This window comes from Vanessa atalanta, chromosome 17 (assembly GCF_905147765.1).
Source record: "Vanessa atalanta chromosome 17, ilVanAtal1.2, whole genome shotgun sequence".
NCBI lineage: Eukaryota > Metazoa > Arthropoda > Insecta > Lepidoptera > Nymphalidae > Vanessa > Vanessa atalanta.
In genome coordinates this window covers 10841876-10849023 of record NC_061887.1, presented here as the reverse complement: position 1 = coordinate 10849023, position 7148 = coordinate 10841876, and the positions used below count along the sequence as shown (strand labels likewise).

The 7148-nt window shown below is 32.8% G+C and overlaps 1 long non-coding RNA gene across 1 annotated transcript; it reads right to left on the bottom strand.

The window, feature by feature from the left end:
* Positions 1-4192: 4192 nt before the first annotated feature.
* On the bottom strand, positions 4193-6589 carry LOC125070416. The gene is made up of 3 exons (XR_007119880.1): positions 6542-6589; positions 6224-6374; positions 4193-4248 (listed from the first exon to the last, which is right to left on the bottom strand). It is a non-coding gene; the product is annotated as an uncharacterized LOC125070416 (long non-coding RNA).
* Positions 6590-7148: the final 559 nt, after the last annotated feature.

Genomic DNA, 7148 nt, shown 5'->3' with positions numbered 1-7148 from the left:
TTTATTATTAATAATAAAGTGAAAGTATGGACCTACAAACGTGTGTCACACTCACATAGAGTGTTCGAAGGATAATGATGTATTTTATTGATAGAAACTAATAGACAAAATGTATATTTGATTTATTTATTTAATAAGATAAACTAATCCCATTTTAAATTTGCACTCAGAAAAAAATTACCGTTCCAATACCGATTAACTCCGTTGACATTTAAATTGCATAATTTTGCAAAAATATATTATCAAAATGAATTATATTGCATTGTTTATCGATAAATATTTCAAAGTCGCAATGTCAATGAACTTTATCACAGATAAATAATCTAACATGTACATGAGTTATACGAATACATGCGTGATGAAGGGACGTTGTATAATAATTTGAAATTCTTGCCGATTATTATCAGGTGATGTTCAATGAATACCAAAACACTTCAATGAATATAAAAGGGGAAGCTGACTAACTGAATAGCTGACAATGGACTGTCCGTATCATTGTGAATAGGAGCTTGGAATCATAATTCTTATAAAACGTAAACTCTTATAATAGGTATTACAAATTTACTCCTTTGGTTGTTTTTATACGCTCAATTTCAGTGAAGAAATTGATGGCTTTCTGAACGATTTCGGCAACAAGACAAGCACAAGGGAAACTAACCAATAATGCAGGAGATTTTATAATAACGCACAAGTGTCTGCGCTAACGCTGTTCCACATTCTATACTCTCAGTCTTGTAATGCGAAGGGACGGCAAATCTGATACGATCGTAAGGAGTTCGGGAGAAGGATTAACAGTGTTACATACTTTCCGAGGCACAGGAATATACACACTTCCGACTTCCAAGCTCCAGGCTACTAAGACGAGATTTTTTCTAAAAAAGCACCCCGTAACTTATATTTGCCCGATGTGAGGCCTTAATCCAGTATTGCGGATCTGATCTTATATCTAGCCACTAGAGTAACGAGTCAAGCAGCAATTGTTAGAAGTATTGAAGTGAGACAGCTCCAAAATGTCCGACTACTGGATAAAGAATACACGTTCTATCCAGGAGAAGTTTAGGAAATTATTCCACCAGAGTGCACCAGTGAACTAAGCAGATATTCATGTTGCAAAATTGTATCTAACATTATACAGATTTCGCGATGTTCTTCTTATAACGCAAAGAAAGTACACAGATTTTCGGTAAAACATCTCGTCTGCTAAATAGGTGTGTATTCATTGCAATATATTAACACGGACTTCATAGCCAATAGCGGCATATTATCACGAAACCTATAGCCCAAAGCAAATGATTACGGATATATCAAAGGCTATTGACAGTTAAAATAAACTCGAGAAATAAATTAAATTTGATCGATTATCGCGTGTGTTTCAAGGTCTTAAGTATATCAAGATTCATAAAAAGTACAAAGATATTACTTGTATATATATTACTAAACCGTTTTATGGTGAACTTTCACATTATGATAGGATTTCATATGAGTTTTAGTGATATAATATATTTTAATGAGATGTATATTATTTACGCGTATTTTCTCAACGTAGTCGGAGAGAAAGTTGTCGGTCCGGACAATTTGCAAGCGAACGCTGCCAAAACCATAACAAATAATAATAAACGCGAAAAGGTTGTATGTGAAATTTTTAGATGTTCCAAATGTCTACAGTCCGCGATAGCATATTATATTTGCGTAATGGAAAAAAATAAACGATAACTTTAGACACCATTCCGTTTTATAAATTATAAATCCTTATCAACTCGCTTACACTTTCCGACGTGGACCGGTAGTTTAAGATATGTTACAAGATTAAGTAAATGGAAATATATATGACTTTAAGTTAGATGTATAGTAATCATAGTAAGGGTAAGAGCTCTATACTAATATTATACATTTGGAAGTATCTCTGTCGATCGGTTTTTCTTTCACGACCAAACCACTAGACCAAGTTTGAGCCCCAAGGATATAGGCTATTTTAAAGCCCAGCACTTGGCGACCAACCGCAATCAAAGCCACGGACAACTATTTGTTTATAAAATAAATTAATGACCACAATAATAAAGTATATGATTTTTTATTATAAGAAATTCAGCAGTCTATTTGAGTTGCTTCTAACCAAGTCCTTCAATTAGTTATTGGTCAAGGTGATTAATCTGTATTGTAATATAAGGTACCTTTGACAAATATATATCAATTGTAAGACTGCTGGATCTATGTAGAATTGGAGCAGCTACTCTAATGCGGAGCAGTGTGGTGGGAAAACAAAATCCTCAAGAAAAGCGCCTTTAACTCATATGTGAGACATTAAAAGCTGTTACTATATTATTGGAAGATAGGTGATTAAGCACTTGGTGATAAAGGTTCACCTTCGGCTATACAGACGAAATATATAACTCTACGCTACCAATCAAAGACGTGATGTCCCTTTAAAATGTCAGAAACACTGCCTGTTAAACCGAAATATAAAGTGCAGATATTTGGCGATTATTAACTGGTTGGTTTCTATCACCTGGATAGGCGTTTCCTACAACCTCTTCCTCTTTTGTCTACTGTCGTCAGTAATCATTTGCATGTTCTTTATTCAAAAAGTTTTTTGCAACTTGATTTTATTTAATTATAACCACAGAATGACGATTCAAATTCGGGAACGCCCCTTTATTTCAAATAATGGTTATTAATAAATTTCAGGGGATTTCCCATACCTGTGATATCACTGTCAATTTTTTTTATCCACGGTAAGTAAAACACTCGAAAGGGAGGGCCTTGGCAATTGTGTAAATATTGTATTTACACTCAGGTTTGATGCACAGGCTGTAGTGTGTGAAGACAAAATCTATTTCCGCCAAAGGTTAATTAATAGTCTAACCGTAACAATAAGTATATCTCTTTGTTTTCACCGATGGTAACGATTTCTGTAGACCACTTTTAATCAGCTATTCTACAACCAAACACTAATAATTGCTATTGTTATGATCTGGTTTGAAGGGCGAGCGAGCCAGTGTAATTATACACAGAAGTGATACCTTGGATCCTATTTTTGGCAAGATAATGATTATGTATGCAATATCTTAGACGGCAAAAAGGACATTCCGATGGGACATCCAGATGAATAAAAATATGCTTATAAATTCCTTTTCATTCGGTGAAAACAAATTTAAATTTAATGTATCATATAAAAAACGATCCAAAATTATTTGTAAGTCTAGTTCTATGAAGTATATTTATTGGATTGCTTTAAGGGTAAGACCGACTCTTATACTGTGACGTCAAACGTCATAACTCTCTTATGACGTCACACCTCCGTCACCACTCTCTCTCTTATACATATGTGCGTAGCACAAGTTTCCGTTGCTGTGTATTTTTATAATATTAAGAAAAATATATTTATTTTACCAATAAAAATCTGTGTTATTAAACATCCATTTCGATGTATCACGTCTGTTGAGAGCTCCGTGTCGGCCACATTATAATCTTGATTTGATAGGAGGTCATGTTTGTGACAAATATGGATTTGGACTTGAAATATCAAGTTGTTTTTGTTTTGATATCGAGTCAACGTACTCATATCAAACATCAATATCACGAAATTATTATCAAATCTCATGAACTTTGCGAAACTGATAAACAATTGATATAGTTCGTTACTATTGAGTTTGCCTGCTAGACTCTTATTTGTGTTTGACTGATTGTTGAGGAGTATTGTTGTTGTAGGGCTGTCGAGTATTACACAAATGATGAGTAAGGTTTTCAACTTTTGGGTACTTGAAATGAGGGAATTATACTTGGTAGTAGGGTTTCGTGCAAGTCCGTCTGGGTTGCAGCAATTCTTAGTATTTTTATGTTCCGGTTTGAAGGTTGAGTGAGCAAATATAACTGCTGGCATAAGAGACATAACATCTTAGTTCCCAAGGTTGGTGGCGCTTTGGCAATGTAAGGAACGGTTACTAGGAACTTAAATGTTTCTAACTCTAAAAGGATACAATGCTACTACAAATTTTCTTCGCGATTTTTACTTTTATATTTTTAAAGGAAGAAGGAAAGAGACATATTTTATTAAAAAAAATATACTTACAGAAGTATATTTTTTTTAATTTAAAAAAAAATAGAAGAAGAAAAGAACAGCCACAGTTTGATTTTGAAATCAGAAGACATCAAGGCTGATTTACAGACGCTCTCGTGCGGTGGATGACTTTTCCAGGATGATGTTGCCTTCATTTTTCTCCTTATTTTCTTTTTTTTTCATTTTCGTACCTGTATTTGAAATTTAAAAAATAATATTAAATATCCTATTATATCGTATAATTCATTTCGTAAATGCTAACAATTATAACAGACTTAATTTTTAAACAGCAACCTATTTCCATATTTCTCACGACAAAAATGAAAGGAATTAAAATAATGTAATCTATACTAATATTATAATTGCAAAAGTTACTTCATCTATCTGTCTGTCTGTTGCTCTTTTACGGCTAAACCACTGAACTGAATTTGATAAAATTTATTACGCTTGATCTTAAGCTCAAAGTACTCATTGGCAGCCTGTAAATTTCCCACTGCTGGGCTAAGGTCTTTTCTCCCTTTGAGGAGAAGGTTTAGAACATATTCCACTACGCTGCTCCAATGCGGTTTGGTGGAATACACATGTGGCAGAATTTGGTTGAAATTAGACACGTGCAGGTTTCCTCACGATATTTTCCTTCACGACCGAACACGAGATGAATTGTAAACACAAATTAAGCAAATGAAAATTCAGTGGTGCCTGCCTGGGTTTGAACCCGAAATCATCGGTTAAGATGCATGCGTTCTAACCACTGGACCATCTGGGCCAAGGTAGTACATATACTTATTTTTATACCTAATTAAACACAACACACAACATTAGTAAAACGCAGTTCTTATTTTAACCTTATTAACTTATACGTAGTTGCCAATAGCTCTGAATAGCCGATAATCAGCAGACATTGATAAAAGAAACTCTAATATTCTATTTGTACGATAAGTACAAAATTTAGCCTAAAGTTCAACGCGCTCTTATCTCTGACCTTTCTCAATGTCCGATAGCAAGTGACCCGCACGTGTGATTGCCCGTAATTAATCTAATAAAATTTATATATTCAATGTTTTTAGAGTTTTGTAGATAAGGATTAAAGTGTGCACAGACACTACGCGTAAATTTTATGTGTACTACGTGGAGCCGCTTCCATTAAAATTTATTCATAACAATGTTTTGTTAAAAATATAAAAAATATATATATTTAAAAAAATGTTCTTTAATAAGGTTTAGTTGAAAATATTTGAAAGTTTTTTATTTTATTTGGTTATAAAATTATAATTTTTGGTTGTATTTTTATGAAACGAATTATGAATCGTATATTTAACGAGGATGCAATTTAAAATATCGGTTACATCGGTAAAAAAAATATCTAAAACAGATATTATTTACGACGCAAAAAAACAAAAATACTATTTAATGACATGACCCGTCTGGTTTTTATATCATTATATTTATAGATTACTAAGTCGTCTCGGTAGTCTTGCATGTATCTATGGCGACAGATCATGAGGTACTTGGGTTTGAATTTCGGATCGAATTAATAAAACTGTTTTATTTTATTTTCATTAGGACAACCAACAGTAGATATAATATCACATCCAAAATAAAAAATTACATTTCAAAATTATCAAGGCAAACTACTTACAGGTAGTCTCACCATGCGTTATCATATTACACAATGTAATTATTGAAAATATGAATTAAACATAAGCATAATAATTAAAAAAAACGTTAACTATTATATAATAAATAATAATTAATAAGATAAACCATATGATTAGAATTGAGCTAAAATAAAATTATTTATTTTTCGATTGAATTGAGGGCGACTATCGTGATATATGTCTAAATCTTTTTACTTTGACTATTAAGTTTTTCAGTCATAATGTTATCATTAGTAGTTATATATTCACTAAAATATAAACGCAAGTAAAGCCTACAAGTGATCTTTTTCTAGCCGCATCGTTGCTGTTGAGGGAAAAGAGAGTATGCTTATGTTTACGCGCACTCTTGTGTACCTATAATACCTCCTTCGTAATTTGCTACATAACGGAAGTCTTTCTGATAGAAATTTAGTTTGAAACATTTTATCAGCCTTTACAGATTGACTGCTAGAAATGGATACGTTCTTTTCGACGTCTATGATAGACTAATTTATGTTCTCGACCATACCGTGTCCGTGTCTGAATTCGTTTCTCGTTTTCATGGTGTTAGGTAGTTGAAGGGCCTTTTGATTTTTCTTAATGCCGTCGTCTCATCTGTGGACTTTTCCATCGATTTAATATTTCTCACAACTACCCATTGCGAAATCAGCTTGCTAATTCTGGGTAAGCATATTGATATTATTATTAAGTCAATATAAAAATTATGTCAATATAAATTAAATACCTTTATTCTGAATATAAAACAAGTTCGTAGAAATACCATTCAAAGTCGCAGGAATCATATAAGTAGATAATACCATAATTATTCATTATATAGTACACGTACCTCATGAATATGTTGCTCTTGAAGCCAGGAACAAGGGTTTGGAGATAGCGTTGTGTTAAAGGGTTCCATGGATCTGCAAATATCAACCCTACTACGAAAACTCGATGAGATATTTTTAATTCACGATTATGTGACCTCAACTAAACAAGCTATTGGTTAACGTTATGGCAATAGTAAACACTGACCAACCACACAACCAACAGTCAAATGACTGTCTAAAACTTTTCCCATTTTTTTATATGGATATGATGTTTCTGGAAGTTAAGATCGAGCATCGGATGAATAACGGAAGCCTGGATAAAAGTTAAGACTGTCGGGCTTCTCCGGGCAGTCTTCGGTAGAGAAGAAAAAAATGTTGAAGAAATTTGCATATTATTTTGTGAGCAATTCTGATATCAATATCCGTTAATATATTTGCGTGCGTGAATTAATCAGGTTACTTGATGAAGCTTCGTATCCATCTTCTTAGAAGAATAAACTCGGCTATCCAGTTTTTTACTTTTCCAAATAAATAAATTGTTTTAAATTCTTGAAATATCTTAAACATTTACAAGTGCTTCTAGTCAAAAAACAACAGGCAAAATTTGAATAATCGAAATACTTTTAT